The 27,557-nt window shown below is 39.2% G+C and overlaps 1 protein-coding gene across 1 annotated transcript in view; it reads right to left on the bottom strand.

Moving 5' to 3' along the window:
• Positions 1-27,557, bottom strand: part of ARHGAP15 (Rho GTPase activating protein 15) — a 620,344-nt gene that overhangs the window by 34,298 nt on the left and 558,489 nt on the right. The gene's annotated exons all lie outside the window — the stretch shown is intronic.

Raw genomic sequence — 27,557 nt, 5'->3', positions numbered from 1 at the left:
ACCAGGCACTGTATAAAGTGATTTGCATGCATTATCTCATTTGATATGCACAGTAATAACTATTAATTATTGAACAATTACCTCATGTGTGTGGCCTTACACTGAGCAGATCGTATATGTTAGCCATTTAATTCTTACAGCACACCTCTTTTTAGATATGGAAAGTGAAGCACAGAAGGAATGAGAACTTTGTCTACACTCACACAACTGATAAGTGAAAGAGCTGGGACTGGAATCCAGCTTGGTTTAACTCTGAAGCTGCCTCTCTTATTACTACACTATACTACTTCCACATATAGGCTCTTTAAGGAGCTGCCTTATTTCTTTTTATAGCCTCAGTGCCTAGTTCAGTGCCTACCTCACCACAGGGACTCATTAGGGTTACGTGGGTGATGGAGTACACGGATGAATGGATATTGCTTCAATTTTGCTTGATAGGCCTTGATTTCAGTTTTGTAGAAAATGGGAATGAGAGACAGGCAAGCTTTCTTATGTATAGACACCCGTCCTACTTAATGTGATTTAGTTTTCGTTAATTCTCCTATTGATTGAAATATTGTTATGATCAGAAATAGGATAGTATGTTGGGCGTGTAATAGACTGTAGTTACAGTTTACTGTTGTGGACAAGTAGGTGTGGATGTTTCTGTCCTTCTACTCATCATTTTTTTTTTTTTGGAGGGGGGAACTACCTCTCCCCCACTCCCAGTCTCTGCGGTTTGAGTGGAGTTGACCCAGTCCGTGACTCCAGGGGTGGGCTTGTGTCCCGAGTCCGACTAAGGAGAGCCATACATTCCTCTGCCACAGTGAATGGATCATGAACAAACATGAAATAAACAAGGGATCCAAGCCAGGCCAACGGGAATTATTCCTGAGAATTTTCTATTCTCTCAGCAAAAGAGCAGCTTACTTGCCCCTAAGGATGCTGAGCTGATACAATATGATCCTGCTGCTGCCATGTTGCTGCCAGGAGGAAAGATTTTAAGTGAAAACCAGCTAATCCAGAGACAAGCAGAGTTTAGAGATGGAAAGAGGCAAATTCCTGGCAATATCCTTTGGCACTCAGATCTAGTCATACCCAAAGTCACATATAATTATGGGACTTCCAGTTAAGTAATCCAATGAATTCCCTTTTTTGCCCAAAGAGTTTGAGTTGGACTTCTGTCACTTGCACCAAACTTAGCACTTCTTAAGGACCTATATAATCTAAAAAATGTTTTCATAGAGTGCATAATTGGGATCAAATGGATTGATCTTGAAACCACGGCTAGTAAATATTTAGGGGAGAAAGAAATTACATCTAAAACAAATCAAGCAAAACAAAATTATACTACATGAAGCTGAATCTAATATTTGACTTTAATACCTTAGCCCTAGCTAGTGTTTTAACTTTGGTGTTTAGTAATGCTATTTTGTTCTTTGGTTTACAGGAATACTCACTAATCTGCTAAGTAAAATGGCTTGATTTAGAGCGAGAATACACACCATTTCAGGATCTGTCTTTCTTAGGAGTCTTTAGATAAAGTCAGACTATTCAGAAAGAATACCCCCCACCATGTTTGAAAATGAATTCTTTAATTCAAGACTTCTTCAAGCAGCATTTTCTTCTAAACTCTTTGCGAAACACATACTCATGTACACATATCCATGCAGAAACAGAAATCCATTCAGGTACAATCTAACTTGCAATCAAGAACTGCTAAAATAGGACCTTTATCATCAGCCCAGCACATCCCAAAATGTCTTTGTAAAATAAATCAAATTATATGAGTTAATTGATTCCAGGCAACATCAGTGAGTGCAGGTGGAGACTGAAAAACAGGATGTTTATTAATGAAGTACTATTAATCAAAATTGACAATACCAATTCCTGTTTGTTTTGTTTGAAGGCTACCTGCAGTGGATATAGATTTATTTGTTGAATTTTAAAACACAGTTTGGAAAAGGGAAAGAAAGAGAAAAAAAAGGGTATAGTAACGCATGGGATTTTTGGCTGTGGATTTTGGACTACTGATATTTGAACACTGAAAAGATACTCCTAAATGCAATTTGACAAGCAATGCCAAAGATGCCAGTGGTAATTAATTAGCATTTAATTGAGACCACAGAACAACAGGACACAGGGATTGGTACTCAGTGCCATTTCCCCCTTAGGCTCCGTCTCATGAGGGTCAGGAGTGTGGCTGCATGCTGGAGGTCAGTAAGTAAATTGAGAGAACACATTGACACTGGACATTTCATGATGGATCTCCTTCACCCTTTGCTGCCGCTCCCGGCTATCTCTGAGGAGAATAGGACTGTGATTGTTTTAAGGAGAATTTAGTGTTCATGCACATCTCAACCAAGGTAAACACTGCTCTCACATCTTAGACTCGTCAGGCTGGGCCCTTCCTTCACTAAAAGATAAAGCTCATGAATCAAACGTTAACGTGAATGAGGGTAGGCTACCTTAAAAGCAAATTAAATTTAGGATGAAGATTTATTTGAATTTGATGGCTTTGTTAGGTTATATTTATTTTTTTGTAAAAATAAATTGACAGGAATTATTTTAAGAAAACGATATCATATTATCATTATGTTATAATTATAGTTTGGACTGCTATGATGTCTGTTAAAGACTGTAAAGACTTCTGGAAATTCAGTCTTAGAAATCTGACATACTCCCCCAAGCCTTTCTCAAGACACAGACTCTTTTCATCTTAATAGATAGGAGTCAACACCCTTTAAAAGAGAGGAAAGAAAATTCTTGCTTCGTAATTCCATAGACTGAGCAAATGAAAAAATGAGAATGATTTCTCCTAGGCTCTGAATATACCTACAGACAGTTTCTGACTGAATATTTATGGTAGCTTTTCTTATAACATGAGTTGGGGAATAGGTTTGTTAAAATTGACACAATATTTTCTGAAAAATAAAGCTGGGGCAGTTTTAAGTTTTCTATCTTAGAGTTGAAATCAGTAACTGAAAGTACAGTTCATTGATGTCACTGGGAATTGAAATCTGGGGTCTTGAGTATCAAACTGTCAGTCCACACAGATTATATTACTTTAGAAGGAACTTCACTTCCCAAAATGGGCTTGGATAAAGTATAAATGCTATATATTATATATCTGGGGGGAAAAAAACCTCTTTGAGGATCTGCTTTATTTGGTCACACACATGTCTGCAGTTAAAACAAACGAGATACTCATCCTTTCAACACGACTAGAAAGGGCTTGACTCTGATTCTTCAGAGATCGGTGAGAATTTGTCCGAGACAACGACACCCAACTGACAGAGCAGAGGGCAATGACAATTTGGTAAGGAAGACTTGTTCCCTTTTCCCGATTTCCTTTTCATGGTTCATTCACCGAACTAAGTTGGTTCCCATGAACTGAGAGTCACCTCATCGTCACTGCTCCTTACCACAAATGGAAAAATCTGGACAAGGGCTTTCTTTATTAAAACGGGGATATTCATGTGATCTGACTGGAGAAGATCAGTAGTTCCCAGCCTCCCGTCCCATTAGGAAACACAACTGAGGCTGGTGATGACAATAGAGGAAATGCCATCTGGTGGCTTCAGAATCTGCAATAAAAGGAGCTTCTCTTTTTTGTCTGGGTATTAATTTACCACGAAACTTCAAGAAAACTCTATCTTTCAGTCTTAGTCAACCCTCACCTTTGTGTTTTAAAATAGAAGTTTGTAAATCTTATGGTATTCGAGGACAAAATCATTTTCAAATGCAGAGATATTTGTAGTGTTTAGTGGAAAAATATTCTTTTTTTTTCATTCTATTTTACTTCTTTTCCGTTGGCCTTTAAACTCTTCTGATTTTAATACTGACAAGCTGTATCTTTAAATACCTCCTAGAACTTCACCGATTTCAGATCTTCCCTAAAACGCAACTCCATAATTGCAGTCCATGCTTTGTTGACATTATATGTAGAGTCATGAGCCCCCTTATTTCTATCTTTTCAGTGAACATTGCTGAACTTGTTCTGTACATTGGAGCACCAGTTTTACTTCGTTCCTTTTACTATGTGGTGAGCGGATTTGTACTTCTACCTTATTAAATAAAAGCATTTACTGTATATAAAAATGCATTCAATATAAAAAGGTTAAAATACATTTAGAATGAGTAAGAAAATAAGGGCAAAATGGAAATACAGGATGAGGCTGGTAGAATATTCAAGACGCATGCCTTAAAGTTCCAAATGTTTGCCAAGACGGACTCTAGGCTTCCTTCACTCCCTGTGTTTTCTTCCTTCACTCCAGGCTTCCTTCACTCCCTTATCTGGAAGTCTATCACTTCCAGATAAGCTGCCAGTGATCGACTTTACAGTTAACTTCTGAGAACCTTTCTGCTTTCCTTGTGCTCTGATAAGTGACTACATCTGTTCACAAGCACCAAGATTGCGCGTTTCTTATTCTTTTCCCTTTTGCAAGATTGGTACAGGGAACAGCTTCCATATTAACTTATCCATCCATTCATTAAATGCACAAATGTTTAGTGGATTTATGTGCAGGTTACTCTGAGAAGGGAGGCAGTTTTGCATAGAAGTTACGCATAAGGCCTCTGGATTCAGACAGACCTGAATTCAAATACTGGCCTCATCACTTTTCGATTGGTGACCTAGGAAAATAATGTGATCCCTCTCAATGTTAGTTTTTGGATATTGAGGATAATACCTATTTCACGTGGTTGCTGAGTTGAGATAATGTATTTTAAATATTCAGAAAAGTATAGGAAACTTGGTTAGTGCTCAATAAAGTATATCTATTTATGGTAGGTATTCTGCATGAGTCAAAGAATACAAACAGCATTTGTCCCACATTCACTCTGCTGTATGTAAGTGTCAAATCCACCTACACAGCTAATCATAAGAAGGGTTATGAGTTGAGAGTAGTGAAGGTTTCTTTGAATAGGGGTAGATCTCTGGTCAAGCACATCTTAAAGGAGCTGGACATTGAAGCAGATCCTACGACGGAGTGGTAGAATCTGGGATGAGGAAAGAGCATAGAGAGGAACTCGGATATGAACAGAAGAGTGTGTGTAGGCCAAGCCTTCCTACACGTGGAGATGCATGAGGCATGAGAAGAGTTGAAAAGAAAATTCATTCATCTGGTGTAGTGACATATGCATATATGGAAGTAATGGTTAAAGTACCAGGTAGAGCTAAGACGGCGAGCAAGTACTGACAATTTTGTGGAAAAGTGACCTTTGTGATGAAATCACCCCCACAGGAAACTGAAAATCTGAGAACTCTAATTGTATTTAATCATCTAGAATAATTAGTCAGTTGGAGCTCAAGTACATTCCAGGTAGCTTATTTCCATTTCGTTTCCACCACTAAAGTAAACCTGGGTGATAAGACCTGCAAACTGGCTAGATAACCTGGGAAAGTCCCAGGTTTGCTCATCTTTGAAATGAGAGGATTGGGCAGCTTCCCTTCTGGCACTAACACCTCAGAAACCCATAAACCATTTTCCTCTTGAGAATGAAAATAAAGGTCAGATGCTCACTATTGCTGCTGTACCTCTGCTTGACTTTTGGATGTCTCTGGTTAAACTCCCAGATGCCTGCAAAAAATTCTCTACACACTGAATCATTAAAAAAAAAAAAAAGTCTTTCTTCTTTTTTTTTTTTTTTTATAAAAAGGAGTGGCCTAGGTGTTGATTGGACTGAAATTCCACAGAACTAAAAACAAAACCAACTCCTTCCCGCCCCCAAAACAAAAACCTTCCATATGTGTCTCTCTGTAAAGCCACTTTACTACTTCCTGATTTTAAACTCAACAGTTATATTTTTAAAGAGATATCTCACTTTGGAATATAAATGTGTGAAATCTAAATAGAAAATATAATAAAGCAGCATGAACTGAGCCATGTAAATTGAATTTTTTTGTAGTTATTTTAATGTAGGGTAGTCAGACACTTTTGACTTTTGAACTCTGTTTCTAGCTATGCTGCTCTTATGTAGTGGGTTTTGAGATGAGGCCAGCAACTTCTCAGTGGCTTAGCTCACTCATTTTGAGAAGACACTAGTGTTCTCCTCTGCTGTGCAGCATCCTTTCTCTGAATACTCAAGATATTTAAGCGTCAAAATAACCCGATACAGAAGGGCATGCTGTCTTTCCACATTACCAATTTGAGATGGTGAAAGAGAAAGAAATATCACATACTTTTCTCTAAGCACAGGAAATGCCATTTTGTGATTCACTCTCCATGTAGATTGAGAAATACATATGATTATAGTGTGTGTCTAAGCTCTCAGCCCTGGGGTTGAGAATGCAGAATTGCCAAGGGTGGTGGCCGGCACCAAGCACAGGGCACCAAAGAAACATCCTCCTCACAGAAAATGGCAGCTCTCATTTTCTGGACTCACACTTTAGTATATCCCCAATCATGTCCCTAACATTGTTCCTATGTCACTAATGATATCCTTAAAGTAGCTTTCAGTACCTGGTGGTCTTTATTTTCTTTGAAAGCTTTTTATTAGAACACGTCGAGTAATCTTTACCATCCTGGCTCCCTTGCCTCTCATCTTTTAAGTCCGATTACTGATCTCTATTTCTACCTTCAGTGTTCCTCCGTGGTCCCACCCCATGTTCTAGAACACTTCCCAGTTTATCATTTCTCCCTCCCACCATAATAAAAATTCCTGAGCTCATACTTCTTCCAGAAAACCTTCCCCGGGTAAATTCAGGACTACTCAAGATGATTTCCAACATAGGCTTTCTATAAATGCTTTTGGTCACTTTGATTTAAAGCAATCTAAATCATTATTTCATTAGATTTTTAATCTGCATCTGGACTATCTCTGCTTTGTTGCAATCTGTCTTAGCTTATAACTTTGCTGAGAGAGCAGGATGTGCCAACTGTACTTTTAGACTGCCTTGTGTTGTGTCAATTTGCTGTTCATTCATCTCACAGACATTTATTGGGCACCTACTATGTGCCAGGCACTTGACTGGACTAGGTTCTAGCATTACAGGAATAGACAACATATATTTGCCACCTTGGAAATCCTGTAAAGCAGTAGAGTTGTTTTAGTAGAAGAAGGCAGAATATGCAATGATGATAAAAAGTCAGAAAACAAAAATGAGGTAGACCAGGGAACAGCCCTGTTGGAAAATGTGGGTGGCCAGTGAAAGTTTTTCCAGGGCCTTTCAACTTGATGAAAGACTATATTAAATTGAATGTCAAGCAGATTTGACCCAGGAAATAATGACCATTGAACAATATGCAGAGCATGATTGATTTCTATTTCCTGCATTGCTTAATAACCCCTTTAAAAGTGTTATTGTACTTGCCCTTGATTAGGGCAATTCATTTCCGTTTTCTGAATTTTAGGTCCCAAACTATACTTGCGTTTTTGCTTTTTTCTTCGTATGACTCTAAGTTTATCCAATGGCTCTCTTCCAAATTTCTTCAGCTATATAAGTAGCAGGGTAATTCAGATAAGTTTCTTTTCCCATTTTTTTTTCTACATATGCATGCACATATAAACAGCCACCTTCAGATTTTTTACTGGCACATCAAGAGGGAAACTTGAGCATTGGTTTAAATTTGTGAAACTGAGACCATAACTCTGTGGCTTTGACTACACTTCCCAGTGCTGAGTAGACTGCTGGGATTCCACAAATAAATAATAAAAATAATAATGATTTTTAAAGCATTTGGAAACGCTGAGTTGAAAGGTGTGGTGTAAGTGCAATGTTTTATTGTGAAAGTGATATCTCTCGCATTATCTGTTTCTAATGGAAGGCAGCAGTAATGGAGGGAGAGGCACTTACGCCTGTAGCCCAGGGGTCCCTGAAGGCAGGGTGGAGCTGAGGCGGGCACTGTGGTAACACTTACTGTACTTGGTAACGGCTTCCTTCCAGTCTAGCGAGAAGGTATGAGAAGAGTTACGCTGCTGCTGGTTCCCTTAAACCTTAGAAAGTCCTCATTGTTTCTTACTGATGGAAAAGTGATTGGAAATCACACTGGAAAAATGCTACAGATTTTAAAATATGAACTTTAGTTTAGCTTGGGTTTCAAATCAATACACATTTGGCACGGAGCATGTCAGCAGCATGGATATGTCTAGACCCTTAGTCTGTCTTATGGGCTGAATTATTATATATATATATCCTCCCCCACCAATTAGTATATATATCTTCACCCACCAATTAGTATATATATCCTCCCTCACCAGTTATTATATATAGCTTCCCCCACCAATTATTGTACATATCCTCCCCCACCAATTAGTATATATATCCTCCCCCCCCCAATTATTATATATACGCCCCCACCAATTCATATATTGAGGCCCTAACCCCCAGTACCTCAGAATGTGACTATATTTGGAGACAGGAGGTTTAGTAATTGAGTTAAAATGAGACTGAACCCTTACCTAATATGACTGATATCTTTAAAAGAAAGAGAAATTGGGACAGAGAGACACCAGGGATGCAGGCCACAGAGGAAAGACCGTGTGAGGGCACAGTGAGAAGGTAATCCAAGGAGAGAGGCCTCAGAAGAAGCCGCACCTGCCGGCGCCTTGATCTGGAGACGTTTAGTCTCCAGAAGTATGAAAAAAATGAATTTCTGTTATTTAAACCACCTAGTCTGTGGGATTTTGTTGTGGTAGTCCTAGCAAACCAATATAGTCTGGGATTATCCATATTTAGAATCACACTGAACCATACAATATAAAACAGAAAAAAAATAAATAGCTATTTTTCATCCAGTCTAGTCTGAGGGCTTTCCCAACTAAGTCCATAATTTTAATTATAAAATGAACATAACCTGCATTAAATTATGAATATGTTAACATATTGAATGGGGACAAGAAAAATAAGCACCAGATTTAGGCTGCATAGGCTCTTGAAGGTAGAGTAAAAAAAGCTGGTTTCCTTGACCACATTGTCATAATATGCATATATAACAGTTTATTGAATCCAGGCTGTGTAGACAACCAGAAGAACTCTGGCTCCATACTGTCACAATGCATGCCCACAACAAAGACGTGGGGAGAACAGCCCCTTTCATTCGATCTCTCTAAGTATTACCAACATGAGAGCTGAAAACCTTACCTCTGTCTGAAGTCTATCTATGTATCCATGCATACGTTATTAAATGGGCTCCCTGGGCTCCGCTACTAAAAATATTAATATATTCAAATCTCATTCTAGCTACTGCAAAAAACAGTACATCAGATCAATGCATTAATATCTTTCTTAGACAAGAGAATCTGGAATTATTTTCAAAAATTTCTTTCTTGTTCCTTGGAATCCCACTGAAACATAGGTGATATATGACCTAATAAGGTAAAGTGGCCGTCGGGTGCCAAAGTGTGGGGTTAACTGTATCTATAAAACACTGTTTATTGTACTTGAAATACAACACTCTTTCATGAGAATTATGTGCTGAGGACTGTTCACAATATTTAATGGCAGAATTTTGTTTTTTACATGTACGTTCTTAGACATTTTACCTGATGGCAATGAGATGGACTATATCTGAAGCCACTCCAATTACAGAGAATGTGATTTTCACTCATTCCATACCCTCACCTTCACAAGGTGTGTCTTCTACACACAAATACAGCCTTGGAGGAGATGGGAGGCAAAGCTTTGCTGAAAACCAGCAAGTCAAGTGGAAAACTGCAGTTAAGGCAGTGATGAGAGGGAGGCATCCTGATGATGTATCCCTGTAGATTGCCGCTCTGCATTTCTAGATCCCCAGTTAAGAGATGTGTATATATAGCGACCAGCCTCTACACTACCCAGCTTTGCCTTTTTGCTATTGGCTGCACCTAAGGGCTTTTATCAATGACAACAAACAAAGTTGGTGGTCTTCTACCTCTTGCTAGTGTAGGAAAAAAAAAAAAGTGACATAATTTTTCACAGCCTGAAATAATTGTGGAAGTACAGATACTGGTTAGGATCACTATGAATTATTAGTGGAAAAGTGGGTCTCAGAAGTACGTTACATGTGAAATATTTTTCGTCACTTGAACATGTGCCGTCCAGAGCTGGCCCTGTTCTAGCCGTCACAGGGAACAAACATTTCACATTCACAGATGCTCCCAATTTGGTGCGGTTTGGAGTGTAATTTAGATCAAACGTCTCCATGTAAATGAGTCAGGGTTTCTTAATTAGGTGCCTCTAAAGCAAAACCTTGGACCACATCAGTAGGTGTGGGTGTGGTGCCCACAATACTGGAATCTTTCCTATAGACCAGGCACTTAGCATCATTCAAATAGAGCTTTTTTTTTTTTTTTTTTTTTTTTTGGTTGTTTTTTTTTCAGGCAGTAATAAATCTGCAGATGGCATAGACAGAAAGACGCTACTTCAGAAGAGCTGTCTAAAAACACTGCCTCTTTGGCAAATGCCTTAAAGTAGGTCATTCTGCTGTGATTTAGCTTTTTCTTTAGATTTGATTGCCAGCTTTTTGTTCCCATTACAAGTAGGGTGCATTCCAGTCCACAGACTTGTTCTTAATTTTTCCAACTGGTATTTGTTTACTAGGATTTGCAGATCTTCATACGAAAATGGCCAATATCCTGTCACAGTGCTAATCATGCACTTGACCACAAAGAGAAATGGATCCTGGTGATAATCTGGCAATGCTGAAATATTAAATGCCTTAAACACCCAGTCTTCCTGCAGCAAAACTGCGCTGATTTATATGGGTAGGTTTGTCGAAATAATTGTCCCATCTTTTATACATGTGAAAAGAAGAGGTGACAGGATGTAAATGGAAAACTTTTACAAGCCATATAGCCATTTGTATAGATATTCAGGTTATCTTCTTTTATACTTGTCATTGTTTGTGTTTTTTATAGGAGGAAAAAATCATTGGGTCCCATTTCCCTATTGAGGCTTCGGGATTTACATGCAGAACCCCCTGCGGCATTAATGAGTTACCTGCATAAATCCCCTGGCAATCGATGGGCATATAGACCTTGTTTTGTTTTATTAATTATTCCTCACAGAACCTTGACACTGACATTAAATGAGGCCTTAAAAAAACTTGATGAAGGTCTTAAGGTATCTTTTACTGTTCAAATATTAGCATTGCAAAAACTATGTCTAAGGCATTATTCATTGTGTGGTACCACAGGGAGGAAGGGATTGAAATAGGGCACAGGGAGTAAACTTTCTGGTCTTATCTCTTTATTGCCTAGAAGCCAGTTTTCCTAGGACTGAGTTATAATCCTGAAATTGTGATAATGATGAAAATAAATGTTAAGATCATAATGAAAAGGAAAGAAAGGAAAAAACACACACACAACTGAGTACATTGTTTTTTTCCAGATTGGAGTTGAATATGGTGTCTTCTCCACAGGCCAAGTTTTGTCTTGGCAAATTGTTGGTGTTTTCAGGTGAATTCCAAAATGTCAGTTAAAAAGACAGAAAAACACTGGGCTCTGGAGAGGAGATGGAGATTATTGGCTAGGTATATTGCAAGATGGCCTGGTAAGTAAGTACTTAAGAAACAGACTGGGAAAATGGTTTTATATGCAATTTTCCTTCATTCTGAGTAAACTTCTTTTACTCAGAAGGCCTGGGGAGTATAAGGTTCTGATTAAGTCAATGCTCTGGTAAAAAACACATTATATTATCATATGTCTATTAGCAGTAATCAAACAACACAATTAATATTAAAATTACAACAAACACAACGTTATCATCCTTTGATAATTTACAAGGGACTTTTGAATCTTGAAGCTCTCATTAGGAACTTGTGTTATCTCTGTGCTAGAGCAAGGTTATTAGATGAATGGGTATTTATTAGAGATTTCTGACTGGTGAAATGACAGTTAATTGAAATTTGGTTGGATCCTTTTGGAGTGGAAGTTATTTATTGAGTCATGCTATTTGATGATATTCTTCAGGTTTTTGTAAAATGCCGATGATTCTGAAATATCTGTTGACTTTCTACTTTTCCTCCCTTTGCTGGTTAGTGATTCTGACTGTGCTTGTCCCTGAAGTGGTGTTTAACTCCATCCACTCTCTTTAGGCTCTGAACTCTCTTGGCAGATGCATCTATTTTCATGATTTGAAGTAGTTCCCCTAAAAAACTAAAGCTCAAATCTACATTTCGCCTTTAACATCATACTTTACTTACACGCTTGCTAAAATGATTTGTTAAATGCCTCTTGTTGCACTAGCCTGTGCGAGTAACAAAATCCAGGAAGAAATGATTCCTGCCCTCAAGGAATTACAGTTAACCTGTGTATGAGAAAAGGATTAATTGCAAGGTTGCAACAAGCTGAGTAGAGCTGCCTATGGTTGTAGTAGGAGCTTGTGGGGAGGGGGGCCTTCATCTCTTTGGTGCTTTACAGTTTACAATGGGTTTTTATTTACATGCACTTTGAGGTATAGGTATTGTAATCTCCTTTAATACAGAAGAGAAAACTGACACTGAGAAGCTGTGTTATTCAATTAAGGAGTCACCAACTCAGGGCACAAACAGATCTTTAGGTCCTGAATCCAGTGTTTTTTTCACTTGGATCCCTCTTGGATTCAGTAAAATATCAAATATGTGGGCTGGACTTTCTGTTTGAATTTCTAATTGTGTTAGATTCTAATAACTGTAGATATTCTTGCCTTTCACTCTCTTTATCTCATTAGATTTCACAGACACAGACACACACACACACAAACACACACACACACTACAAGGTGGGTAAAGTTAAGCATTATTCCTATGTTAAAGACGATAAATCTGTGGCTGAGAAGTGAAGTGCAGGCCTAAAGTTATTCGGGAAGTTTATACCCAAGCTGGAGCTGAAATCCAGTTCTTTACATTCTCTCAATCCATCAGACAAACGTGTGAGGCACTTTCCACCCACAAATAATTCTTTCTAATTAGATTGATGACTGAATAATTTACATAGTTCTCCAGCTGGTTTTCCTATTCTTCATGAATATATTCTCAACACAGTAATCCTTTTGAAACTGAAGTCAGTTCATGTCATTCCTGCTCCAAACTCCAGAACTGGCTCCCCCTTTCTTTGAACTGAGAGCAAGAGACAATTCCTCACCAAGGCCCCCAAGGCCCTATGTGATCTGGCCTTGCCAACGGTGTGACTCCGCCCCTCCTCTCCCCTCCCTCCTTCGGCTTTAGCCATACTGGCTTCCTTGCTTTGCTGTAGCTCCGAGACCCCGAGACTCTAGATATTCTCTCTGCCTGGCATGCTTTGACTCCAGGTAGCTAACCACTTCACGAACTCCCTCCGCTTCCTCATATCTTTTCTCAAATTTCACCTGCTTCCCCCCAAACCCAATTTATTACTGCAAATTACCCCCACAGCACTCTTGGTTCCTCTAACCTGCCCGTTTTCTCTAGCTCCTCAGCAGCCAGTACCTTCCATTATGATACAGAATTTCCTTGTTTATTACGTTTATTAGATTTATTTGTTTATGTTATATATATTATGTTTATTATGTAAACTCCATGAGGGCAAAGGGGGTTTCTGTTCCATTTAATCGATGTATCATAAGTGGCTAGAACAATGCCTGACACAAACTTGGTGCTCAAAGTCTATCGATGACCCAGTTTCTATGAGTGACATTTCTACTCTAGTTAGTCTACAAATTGGACACCCTGGCATCGCCTCAAACTCTTTCCAGTTATGCATCCATAACATCAAACCTATCAGCAAATTCTCTTGACTTCCTTTAATGTCTCTCTAGGAACTCCTCCCTTCCCACAGGAGGAGCTCCACAGCCAATGCGGGAATAACTGCTCTCTAGTCATGCTGAGACAACTGCCATTTCCAGCTTGGTTCCAGCCTCCTTCTTAAGTGCCTTCATCCCCAAATCCATTTTACATATGACCATGTGATAAATTGAAATACTTAAAATAAAAACAAAAGCAAAACTTACAGTCTTCTACTGCTTTATAACCTGTCTTGGTTCCCTATGACCTGAGACATCAGATTCCAGTTTTTCTGCCCAGCCCCATCCAGAACCTGCCTCCTCCCTGCACCTGGGCTCTCCTTCCCCTTTGTTCCCTGATCAGCACAGGCTGCTCGCGGCCACATCCGGGCTTCCCTTGGCGTTTCTTAAGCTGACTCATAGAACATCGCTGTGCTTCCCAAATCCCATCTGTGCTTCAAAACCTAACTTCATTGGAGACCTCTCAATGATTTTAGTCTATTTCTCCTTGTATATACTGTTTAACAGTCAATTATTCTGTACTGTTTTATTCTTAAGTTCTTTGCCCCCCCTTAGATTAGTAGCTCTGCAAAGGCAGAACCTTATACTTTTTTTTTTAATCTTCCCAACTCTCCCCAGTGTCATATGGAGCACAGAGTAGGCACTCCACAGATAGATACTGTTGATCCATTGATTGATGCTTATATTCTTCTCCTTCTTGTATATGTACTTCACTGTGCTGGCTTTAGATAGTTGAACACTTCGAGTGATATATTTTGAATGATATCTTAAATTTATATATATTTGGCAAGTAATAGCATTTTTGCAGCTATACTGATGAGCTGTATATTAGGATAAATGTACATTTAAACTCCAGCCTTATCTAGTTTATAACATGTCTGAACATAGGAACCAATACTGCTTTCACCAGGGATTAATTAGGTTATACTTTTTAAGCGTGTGTGTGTGTGTGTGTGTACGCATGCACGTGAGTATGTGTGTGTGTTTCTTTCCATATACCTAAAATAAATTCTATCATTAAAAAGTCACACAAAATGTAGATATAAGTACAAAAAGCACTTAGAAAGTAACTAGATAAAGAATATAATAATTAATCCAACCAATAATTAAGCCTTTAATGTTACATGCAAGCTTTAGCATGAAAGCCTCCATAACACACAACAATAAACTAAGTTTGCATAATATAAGCTAAAAAATGGCCCATTCTTTGATGTTTTTCGGCAACCCTGATTGTATTTTACAAATCTTTGAAATCCCTTCACTGTCCATTGGTCAAACTTTAAAGGTCTGCATTCTGCCATCTTGTCTTCTCTTAACCATCTTGAAAGACAGAGTTTTGTTCTTGGAAGGTCATCACAGACTGCTATGGGCTGGTGTGTCTCTGCCACAACACTAACCGATGAGTGAGACTACTACCACTGTTAAGAGTTGGCATCTCATCTATAAAACATGTTCAGGGACCAAATTCTGTGCTTTCACCCCACCCCCACCCCCCACACAACAGAAAAAGCCATTTTAAGAGTGGATTTTAGGAGTGGCTTGTATTATTTATTATTTTGGACTCTCCATGTTTCTGTTTCCTTTTGTTCCTGGATCAGATTAAAGTGAATCTGATTATCCTGGGTGTTAAATCTCATTTTACAGTTCTCTTTCTCTTTGCCCAGCCTCTACTCCCTTGGTTCACAGAGAACGTCTTCCCTCTTCCTTGTAAGAACTGCCTCCTGAAAAATGTGGTTCCCTGACAACCAGAACCTGGGAGCTTGTTCTCTATGTGGAATCTCAGTCCCCATCCTAGACCTCTTGAATCAGAATCTCCATTTTAAACAACATACTGAGGCAATTTGATTTGTAAGCACATTAAAGTTTGAGAAAACCTGAACTTTCTGCAATGCTTAGGTGGCAGCAGTGCTAACCATGGGATTAGAAGGCAGAAGAGCCCCTATAGTCCCCATTGTCCACCACTCGACCCCCTGGATGTCTTCCATTATTTGAATCCCCCCTCCACTTTAGTGGCTCAAAGCCCAGTTCCTGAGAATGGTGAATTGGTCACATAGCACCAATAGAGGGCACTCTTTTTTCCAGTCAATTAGTTGACAACATTAAGCTCTTCTGGGTTGTGAGAGGTGAGGCCTTTTGGATGGGCTGCAGGATGACAGCCCTTACCACTTGTGGTCATTAAAGTTCCCGTGGTGCTTTTTGAGAGAGAAGGCGTTGTTAACCTCAGTGTCCTGGCTGACTTCCAATCTGTGTAATTGCATGCAATCTACCTAAGTCTGCTCTGTAGTTTCAATTAGGTAAAGTATTGTTCACTTCTTGTACTAAACTGCTGTGTTTTGTGGCTACAGACTGCTAATTAGCTGGTGTTTTTCAGGTGGCTGCGTCGTGATGAAGAAAATGTATCTCTCTGGCCAACTCCCTCCAACCCTCACTATTTCCACCTCCCACAATCCCACACACAACCATATACCTGTTTTCTCCTATATTACCATTTCCTGGATAAAAGTGTTTTGGGATCAGAAATTCCAAGAGTGGGACAGTGAACATTTCCTTTCCCTATATAGCCACTTGCTTCTAGGCCTACCTAGCCAATTATAGGGCATTGGATAGGAATCTCATGGAGAGAATAGCACAAAGGTGGCGATGGTTGGATAAAATAGGCCTTCCTCTGCTAAGACGAGGGGTAAATTCTTGGGATTGCCAGGGAAGTATACATTACTTTATGAGTCTGGCACTCTAGGAATTGGATATTTTCAGTGTGATGTGAATGGAGAGTGAAGTTAGAAGAACAGGGCATGCATTTTATTTCCCCTTTCTCACTAATTAGAAAAATATAGCAGAGTATGGAAACTACCCGTAAATGCCTATCTCTGGGGTGGGTGGGGGCATGTCGGACCCTAAACAGAAAATGTAGCACCAGGGGAGTGAATGGAATCCCTTTCTGATGACTCAAAGGTCAGTACCAGGGAAACACTTATGGTCTGGAATGGTAGTTGGAAATGAAAGAAAAATGGGAAAAGATGGGTAAACAGGGAGCCAAGATGACAGAGTTGTGGTCTAATCAGAGAAGAGATGCGTTTAAGAGTAGAATTTTTCTAGGATGTGAAACGACTACCAAAAAAGTGTTCAAAAGGAAAAAAAAAACAAATTGCAGTAAAGTATTACTTTGCATGTCTTTTCATCCTGTGAGTAAATTTATTCTGTTTTGATGTCCAAGCACAGAGACTCAAATTGATTAGGTAAAAATTCCGTTAGGGCAAGGGTAATTTCTTTTACCATTGAATGAATGAATGAAGTGAGTGAATAAATGAACAAAAGTGATAAAGGGAAGACTACTTTGAAGAAGTGTATATTGACTTTCAGTTCATGGAGAACAGGAAGAAAAGCAGTTTTAGTGCCCACGTGCCCGCACCTATGTCTCATCTACTCTCAGCCATGGACCTGTCCTAAAGTGTTGTACTTGTGTCTTTGAGAATGGGAAAGAAAAGAAGAGCAGGGATTTCCTCAATCACATGGATGGACTAACTGAATATCTGTAACAGAGAGGCTGACTTGCCAATACCAGTGAGAAGAGGAGGGGCTAGAGACAAAAAGTGGGGAAGTGAGAGTGAGATTGAGATTGAGGAATGTGAACATTCCCAGAGCAGGCAGGAAGGTAGATAACAGAACTGAATAAGGTTCCCAGGTCCTAGGGGTTTATTGTTATCCTGGTAAAACTGTCTTCATTTCCTGCTCAGTGTCTATCATGGTAAGCATTCCTTATGTATTTGTATCATGCATAAATGGACAATGGATGATGTAGGTAGGTAACAATGCTTTGAAGATGAAGAGAGTTCTCAGAGTGAAGGCTGGAGGAAGGAATCTGAGGAGGAGGATGATATTGGGAAGAAAAGCAGAAAAAAAGAAAGGGGACAATGTAAGAGAAAATAGCCTGGTTAAGAAGAATGTATGACACAGAAGAAATGACTGGAAGTGAGAAACAGTAATCTCTATACAAAGGGCAATATTTCATATAAAGCGTTTAAGTTCTGCCTGTATTTTCAACTTCCTTTTTGGACATATTGACAAATTAACCTGAGGAAAAATTACAGACCAAAAACATGTCATTGAGGCAGAGATAAAATGCTTTAAAATTCTAATGTTAAATTTGAGCCCTACTGTTATGTAATTGGCTTCAAGGGAGATTTTCCCGGTGTTCTGATCCAAACAGTCCCTAAGCTCATTTCCTTGTCCCCTAGAGGCTCTCATTCTAGTTAAGCTGATGGTTTTAGTTGTGTGCCTCTTAAAGTCAAGGGTGGGTTGAGTCTGCCTTTGGCCACAGCCCAATTATTATTTATGAGATTTCCTCCTGTCTATTGCTAACATCCAGTCTTTTCTTAGCCTAGACAATGCAGTCTTGAGATCTGAAATCTCACATAGAGTATGCACTTTTTCTTGCATGAGGAGAAAAAAGCCCAACAACATGGAAATGTGCAGCTACCCCGTGTTAACTATTCCTGGATGTCACCCTGCAGCTCTAATTTCTGCTTTCTCCTCTGCATTCTGGGTACTGCTGCCGGACTTGTCAGCACCTTGTCACGGCTTCCTGGTGCGTGGGCTACCATCGGACTCCGTGTTCTTCACAATTATCCATAAAAAACCCCACAGAATTCTTCACAAGTAACATATATATATATATATATACATATATATATATATATATATATGTGTGTGTGTGTGTGTATGTGTGTGTGTGTGTGTATATATATATATATATATAAACAGGTAAAAAAAAATGAAGCTACTTTTAAAAATTAGTATCCTGAAGTGGGTGCTATTTGTAAATGCTGCTTTGTTGCCTCATCTTTTCCAGTCCTGCAACACTCTTTTGTTCGTGGTGTGACAAGGATGTGGCGAGCCAATACGATTTAACTAAATAATACACAAATGTCAAGGACACTTTCATGTCTCGTGTACAGATCAGAATAAATTACGCCGATGGAATGTTCTGTTTTCTTTTCAGGGAACAGCCCCACAGTTTACAAGCAGCTAGGCTGACAAGAAGTGGTGAAGACATATTATTAAAAGTAGCCTATTTTAATGAAGGGCTAAATGGCTCCGGATTTCACTCGGGTTCAAAAGACAGAGGCCTGGAGAAGAAGTGAGGCAAACAGCAATGAGACATCAGTCTTGTCCTGGAATTCTTATGGGCAGTGGGGAGAAAAATTAGTCCAGTAAGAAATGAAAATGAGGGAACTAGTTCTCAGAATTAAAGGTGAACCGAAAGGAGTTGGCAGCTGCCTGGACATGCCAGCCAGAGAGGCCATGGTATCTGATACACGTGACAGACAGAGAGACAACTGCAAAGCTCCCCAAACAACTTGCCTGAAGGGCTTGCCAGGAAGCCAGATGCTGCTTCTGGAAGAGAATCTTCCGTGGTTGGGCATCTGGGTTCAGTGCTTTCCATTTAAAGAGGAGAAAGAAGGTGGTAAAAGGCAGAACCACCACAGTCTTTTGAAAAACGTCCTCTTTCTAAGCGTGCATTTTTGCTCACACAGATGCATGCATTAATGAATGTGGACGTGGAACTTGTTTTTGAAAAGGACCCCTAAAAAATAAAACTTTCCCCAATGCTCTTTAGGTGGAAAACAATATGATGAGGGAGGGGCGAAGGGAGAAAGGAAAAGAGAGAGGAAAGACACCAAGAAAAGTCAGTTTACTAATTAGTTAGGTAATTTTACTTAAAGAGCTGGGATCATAGCTGGTGTTGAATTTAAAGAAAAAAACAGGGGTGGGAATTTGAGTGATGGGGCTGTCCCTCTATCACAGTTGGCTCGTCTTTCTCACTCTTTGTTTTACCATTCCTTCTTCCCTGGAAACACAGTGGAGTATTGGTATTGGCAGGAAAGCAGAGTGTGGTCTAGTGGATTGGAAATCAGGTGACTTGAGGTCTGGTTGATTTTTTTCCCCCTTTCCCTTTGAAGTTCGCTGTGTCTCTACTCCATAAAACAGGGGAACCAAATTTCTTTGTGTACCTCATCGTGGAGGTCAAGCTTTTGTACTCAGCGTGCTTTTTTTTCATCCCCTAATGCTAAATAATTCAAGGTAGTGCTACGGAAGTCAATATTGGTTCTGGAAAATATGATGGACAGAGAAGTGGGGTTGACAGGAGACAGGAATAATAGAAAGTCTTCAATTTCGTAGCGGGAGTCATTACAGAAGATACAAAACTAAGTTTTTATATGCCAAGGTCTGTTACAAGTCCCATATAATCAAGAAATCAGGAGAATGGACAACCCCACTCTGGATGGCAGTGATTGATCTAACAGGCTCCAACACAGATGGGTGGTCACAGATTCCCTGACCAAGGCTTCCTCCATAAGCTCAGTCTCTTTTAGCATTCATTCTTCACTGTGCTCAGGGCCTCTGAACACGCAGTCTTAATATGAATATTGCTTCTTTTATAGTCAGAGCTGCTCTTCTCCTCATCATGATGAACAGATAAATATCAGGTGAGGAGAAAGAAATTTGAGAGGAACAGTTTACTAACTAATACCCTTAAAGTGAATTATTTCCTAGTCCTAGTCTGAAGTATATCAAGTATCCAAGATTTCAGTTGATGTTAACTGGAACCATCACTGGCTGTTCGAATCTCATATTCTTGCTCAATGAAGTCATGGGATTCCATTTGTTCAACAGAAATTACTGAACATCTCCAGTGTGTGGGACTCTGTACTAGGCTCTGGGGATATAGCAGGAATTGAAGTGACAGAAATTCCTGCCCTCCTACAGCCTCTGCTCTAATGGCAGAAAGCACAGGTCACTTCTTTGTAATTCCCATCTTCACCAATATTTTCAGGCTCTGACTATGCTATAAATAACAATTTTTTCTTCCAGAATATTATATTTATTCCTATGCCTTTTTAAGAGCTAAAAGATGCAAGTAGCTAGTTATCACTAGAAATTCTGTCCAATGTCCTGTAATTACAAGAATTTTCTAGGCCTCCTTTGTAGATGTAACAGGTTTTTTTTTTCTTTTCTTTTTTGATTAAATTTATTAGGGTGACAATGGTTAATAAAATTATCTAAATTTCTTTCTTTTTTTAAATTAAAGTTTATTGGGGTGACAATTGTTAGTAAAGTTACATAGATTTCAGGTGTACAATTCTATATTACATCATCTATAAATCCCATTGTGTGCTCACCACCCAGAGTCAGTTCTTCCATCACCAAATATTTGATCCCCTTCACCCTCGTCTACCACCCCCTTCCCCCCTTCCCCTCTGGTAACCACTAAACTATTGTCTGTGTCTGAGTTTTTGTTTCTCATTTGTTTGTCTTGTTCTTTTGTTGTTTTTGGTTCATATACCACATATCAGTGAAATCATATGGTTCTCTGCTTTTTCTGTCTGACTTATTTCGCTCAGCATTACACTCTCAAGATCCATCAATGTTGTCACAAATGTTCCTATATCATCTTTTCTTACTGCCGAATAGTATTCCATTGTGTGTATATACCACAACTTCTTTATCCATTCATCTATCGAGACAAATAGTAACAAGTGTTGGAGAGGCTGTGGAGAAAAAGGAACCCTCATACACTGTAGATGTAATAGTTTTAACAACAGCATATAATATTAGTTTGGTGCAAAAGTAATTGCGGTTTAAGAGGTTAAAAATTGCAACAACCGCAATTACTTTTGCACCAACCTAATAACTGTGCACTTGCCAAGTTTTCTTTCTAGCACCATGTATGCCATTCTCAGATTCTCTTCCCAGTTTCTTTCTCTGCCAACCCCTTGAGTGTTAGCCATCCCCAGGAATCTGTCCTCAACTCCCTTCTCTCTTCACACTATCCCTTGGGGCTATTCATATGTTCACCCCATTACCATTTTCAAATTGATGACTCCCAAATTCATACCTAGCTCCCAATCATCTTTTCTGCATTTCCAACATATATTTCTTTTCTTTAATCAACTTCATTAATGAAATATAAGCAATGACCAAAGCATATCATGTCCAAAGAATTTCAACTTCTTTCATGTCTCCAATTTTGTCCCTTCTTCTATGTGAATTAAAGAAACCACCACCCAGCTAGTTCAGAACCTGGATACCATCCTGGAATCTTCCTCCTTCCTAACTTCTTGCATGCACTTTCCTGTTGAACCAACCTGCTTTATACCACTTGTATCCATCCCTCCCCCTTCCCTTACCCCCACCTCCCTTAGTTTGGGATCTCCAGTTCAGACTATCATACCAGCCTCTCAACTGGTTTCACTCTCTCTAGTGTTGCCCTCCTACAGACTATCACACTTATACATATTGTGATCTTTAAAAATACAAATTGCATCACTTCATCTCTGCTTCAGACCCTTCAGTGATTTACCTAATGTCTACAGAATGAATTTCAAATTCCTTATCAAAACACATAATGTTCTTTGCGATTTAGCTGCAGTTTACTACATTTTCAGCTTATGTTGTGCCACATTGTTTACGTTTTCTAATTCTCCAGTCATTCCAGAGAGCTCACCATTTCTTTCCCATACCATAGTTCTCCTCTCCACGCCTCTGTGTACACAATATTCTCTGCTTAAAGCTGGCCTGTTATCTGCAGAACTGACATCCATAAAGATAGCCTTTGTCATCTCCTCTAGGAGGCATTCTTTGGTTTCTCCAGGCTAAACTTCAGCTCCTGCTTGGTGCTCTCATAGTGTTTTATGTTAGCCACCATATTTTTTATAACTGTTTATTAATTTACCTCAGCTAACTATAGGATACGTGAGGGTAGGGGTCCTCTTTTTATTTCTAGTATCAAGTTGAGAGGACAGCAAACTTTTTCTGTAAAGGGTCAGACAGTACATATTTTTGACCTTGTGCAAGTTGTTACGGTTACCTAACTCTTGCTATTGTAGCATGAATGCAGCCACTGGCAATACATAAATGTTTAGGTGTGTGTATGTATGTGTGTGTGTGTGTGTGTGTTTCAGCAAAACTTTATTGACAAATACAGTTAGTCAGCAGACTGGATGTGGTCTGTAGGCCATAGTTTCTAACCTGTGAGCTAGTTCAGTGCCTGGAGTACAGTGGTCACTCATTTAAGACTTCCTGAAGAAATGGGTGGATATGACTTTACAGTTAATAAACACTTTCACAAGTGTAAATTTATTTGACCTATTTCACACATGAGCAAAATGGAGGGTTAGAGAAATTAAAAGGTTTTCTTAATGTTGTACAGTTTCTAAGGGCTGAGGCTGGGACTTGAGCCTATGTCTTCTGATTCCAAATTCTTGGTTCTTCTATTAGGTAAAAGGCCAAGATTCACAGTGGAGAAGGGTGGGACTGCTTAAAAAATTTACCTCTTATGAGAGAAATACCCCCATGGGTTGGGCCATGACTAACAACAGACAAAATGGTGATAGATGAGTAGTAACCATTTTAAGTTTTGTTTTGTTTCCCATTATTCAGTGGTTAATGTTACTACTCAAAAGTTAAATAGAAAGCTCTAAAGTAATAAGTTCACTCCTGTCTTAAAAACCTTATCTCCAAAAGCCTTCTCCAGAACAAGGATCCATCACTGGAAGGATCATTGAACCTTAGTCCCCAGCTCACAAACCTTATAAATCCTGTGCCAAGATGTCTCCTAAGTAGATGACATTTTAATGATTACTACGGGGAGTTGGGAACTATTGCTTCATCCTCACAATCAGAGTAATTAATTTTCTTAACTACCAGGCCAAACTCTGCCACGGGAGTCCAGTTGAGAAATTTCAGGCCCATAGGAAGTACATTAGCTCTTCAAAGTGATTAGGGTGCCATTTCAAATACACAAGCAAAGGAGCTATTAGGCTTCTGGCTTATTTCAAACAACTTGCAGCCTCTGTCCCTCAGGAAAAAAAAAAAAAAAAAGAGAAAAAAAAGAAAATAACAATTTGCACAGGTTCCTCATTTTCCAGTAAAAATACTCACAGACTGCGAGTCGTTGGATATCAGGTATTGTGGTTGGGTGAGAGACCAAAGTGCACAGAAAAAGGGTGGCGTGCCAGAAGACAGCATAGAAAAACACAGCCTGCTCCAAAGCACACCAGAGCTGAGCATTCAGAAGCCTGACGGGAGGCAGAGAGCTTCACCAGCTATTGCTTTTAACGACCAGAGAGAAAGGCCAGGACTCATGGGTTTTCCAGTCCGCTCTTTAGCAATGTCTCATTTTCTCCCCCAAATATCAGAAATGCCCACTGTGCTATTTTAAAGACAGGGTGGACAAATTGTTTCCTCACCATTGTTTCCTCATACAACCCTTATATTTCTAGGTCATCATCATTTGAGTTGCCTTTGACATGCTTTTGTAGAATATTTTATTTAACATCCATGAAGACCACAGAGAAGCTTTAAATATCAGTTTACTCTCACAAAATAGCCACAGCTCAACAGTTTCGCCTTTCAATGAGGCATTCAACTGGCATGTTTCCATGAGATTTGTCTATTCAGCCATATCATTTTTTCACCTTGGAATTCTATGAACAGCTGGAAGATGTTCTTAGAGTCAATGAAAAAGGGAAGATTTTTTAGCTCTCCTTTCCACCTATTTTACAAAGTGCAAGTCTCCTATAAGGATATTTATTTGCATCTAAAAATCTGCAGCAAATATATTCTTCCAAGGCTATTTTTAAAAGTCAATGAGTGGCTTTATTTTGTAAGTCACCTCTAAAAGCCATCTGTGTCTCAAACAAGTGGACTTTCTTTGAAAGACCTATACCTACATGGGAATTGAATGTTCTTTTATGTCTCCACCCCTCAAATATTTGGGATTGTTTTGGCTTTCAGAATGCATGCCCCAAAGTAAATCTCACTAGCAAGTGTAATTTAGCTCTGTAGTTGTGTATTTATTTTCCAAATTTTCTGTAATTATATTATTCTTATCCTGGAAATAAAAATGGGGAAAAGACTTCAGCAATAGCTAGAACAGCTTCCTGATAGTGATAGCAAGAGGCATTCCAGAACTTCTAAAGGTCAGTGCCGGATCTAGGTGGATATGCACTTGATAGGATTCAGGAGGGTTTACACTGGGGGTTTGAGGCATAGGATAAGGCCCTGTGGGCTTCAAAATATCTCACTTACCAGGCTTCTACAAAGTCGCTGAGCTGTGCTGCCTGACAGGAAACTCTCTCTGTGACAAACATTCTGATAAGTGAGACAACAAGCAAGAGAACTGTCCCTAGGAAACTGCTGTGACAGGACGCCCTGGGGGAGCAGCACAGGAAGACCTGTGCCTACCTCCAACCTCCTCACGCCTGCTGAAGAGTAAGCGAGACCAGCTTATTTTAGCAAGCTCCCATTTTTAAGGTGCAAAGAGTTGGATCTGAGAACATGGGTCATGGTGTGAATCAGGTAGATGGCTGGAGAGTTAGTGACAGAAGAATTGGTCTGGGGAGTTCACACAGGGATTGGGCACAGCATGGGGGTGTCACATGGTATGTCAACCATGTGGAAACAGCCACATTGGGACTGTGGAAACTGGCTGAGTCAGGCCAGCATAGAGACTGGTTTTGGGAAAAGATTCTGTGGTGAGATAAAGAATTTTCTGGAATCCAGGAAATTTGACAACCCAGCCTGTGCAATTCTTCCTATATTTATGTCATTAAAAGTTATTTTATATATCTCTCACTACAAAAATAATACCTGTCAATGTATAATGTTTATCTAGGACCTCATATGGGCTATTAAAAGGATTATTCATTGACTCCTCATCACAGAAACAGGTTCTGTTATGATCTCTACTTTACAGATGATAAAATGAAAGCTCAGAGTTAAGTGGCTTATTCAAAGTTACACCTCCAGTAAGTGGCAGAGTCAAGACTCAAATTCTGGTCTGCCTAACTCCAAAGCCTGTTCTCTTAAGTTCAGTGTCTCCTTCTACACTGTTAGCAGAAGAGGAAAAGAAACACATGAGGGAAAAAAAACTTCTTGTAATTCAACAAATAAATAAGAAAGAAATATTAACATCCAGCAAATATCTTCACAGTGTTTTCCAGACATGAACTAAGATTACCTCTCAAAAAGTATGAAGATTTGAAAGGTTTCCATTTTTGACACATATTCCATGGGTGGCTGTCCCAACATGCTGGTTGGGATGTCCCCACCAGCAGGATGTAGAGGACTTGATCCAATACACATCTGACAAAATGGGATTCATCCTATTTCATTAGTTTTCTATGACCGCATTTTCCTCTTCTCCTTCTCTGCATTTGCAAAATAGAGAAAAGGGTGCCCCCTTCTAAACAGTATCTCTTCCTGCTTTTTTATTATTGTCAGAGGGACTTTTTTCAGTTACCCAGCTCTGAAACCTCAGACTTCCCTCCATGGCTGACTGGAGATGGAGGATAAAGAAATGAGAGAAATAAAAACTAGGTGGAGTTTTTCTTTGAAAAGTCTCCAGATTTGGACCATTTCTTTCCATTTGATGTTCAGTATTCCAATCCAACTACAACTCCCATGTGGCCTCTTGGTCTCCTTTTTCCTTCTATCTCGTTCACCCATGCAATTGTTTCAGAGATATTTTCAATGGTTCTCTATTTCTTATACAAATCTTTTGCCTGGCTTCATCCTCCAACTACAACCTATCAGCAAGGCAAGTAAACCTTGTCTTTCCAGGTCCTCCTTCCCATTAACTTCATTTTCACTTTGCCTCTCTGCCTTTCCAAAGAAGCAGTTAAAAGGAAAATGCATTTGACAGTTATATGTTATAGAGATAGAACTTGCCCTCTATATGATGATTCCCCAGGTACCCCAGGACCTTCCAGTGCTTAGAACTGTAATGGCAATTTGTGAAAGTGGCTGTTAATAAAGTTTCCTAGTTGATGGCATTTTGAAAAGCTAACATTCTAAATTCCAGTTCTTAAGCTATCATAGCAGAAGGATAGAACTTGACCTTGAGTTTGATCAAGAATGAGGACTCTGGAGTCAGAGACTATTTAGCCTCTGCAGCCATTGTGTAAGCTTATGCTTAATATAATCACAACCCTTTTAAAATTCTGCCTTTGTGGCCAAAACTTGCATTTACCTTCTAGCCCAACTGTGCTGTATTAAGCTTTCTCAGTTGGTAGTTGCACTGCTTTCAAGGGAATGTTTAACTCAGAGCTCTGCAAAAATGGAGTTCTATTCTGTTGGCTGTAGAGTACGTAGGTCAAGTGGAATTTTTGGCACTTCATTACATTCCCTGACCCTCACTAAACAAACTTCAAAATATATATATTTGCAACAATTTGGAATAAACACTACATACAAGTGTTGATGGTAGATTTTCTGAAGAACTACCAAATGCATCAAGACTAAGGAAAACATTCTAATGATTCTTTCAAACATGAATATATTTAAATTCTCGTTAAACAATCTTCTTATTTAGTCTTCTCAGGCTTTGATGACATGCCACGGTTGGCTGTTTATCAAAAACGTAGCAAGAAATGCTTAACAAGATATAATCATGTGCACACATTTGTGCATAATTAAACCCAGTTTATAAATCAGTGCAGGGTTGAATATGGTCACACCACTCAAGAAAGGTTGGTGGCTAGCAAATAACACTTTTCTCTGCATCTACAATGGAAAATCCAATCACATGAATGCTGTGAAGGCGATATAATAATCTGATCTTAATCTTAGTTTAAAAATTTATTTTCATCTCTACTGAATTGAATTAAAGTTCTAACAAAATTAGGAAATTAATTTAGATATAAGAAACACTATCAGGCACTAACTGTTAACACTAGGGATGTAGGGCATGAAGGTGGAGGATTCTCAACCTTCGAAGGTTGTTAATTGGCTGGATTCTCATCTGTGTGTTTTACTTTTTCCAAAGGAGGATTTAGCTGACTCTCAGCTTCTTCATCTTATAGCTGTTCTTTCAGTTGGGGGGAAAAAAAGGAGG

The sequence above is a fragment of the Rhinolophus sinicus genome, chromosome 17, assembly GCF_057876585.1.
Source record: "Rhinolophus sinicus isolate RSI-liver-muscle chromosome 17, RSI-T2T, whole genome shotgun sequence".
NCBI lineage: Eukaryota > Metazoa > Chordata > Mammalia > Chiroptera > Rhinolophidae > Rhinolophus > Rhinolophus sinicus.
This window is presented reverse-complemented; position numbering and strand designations above follow the sequence as displayed.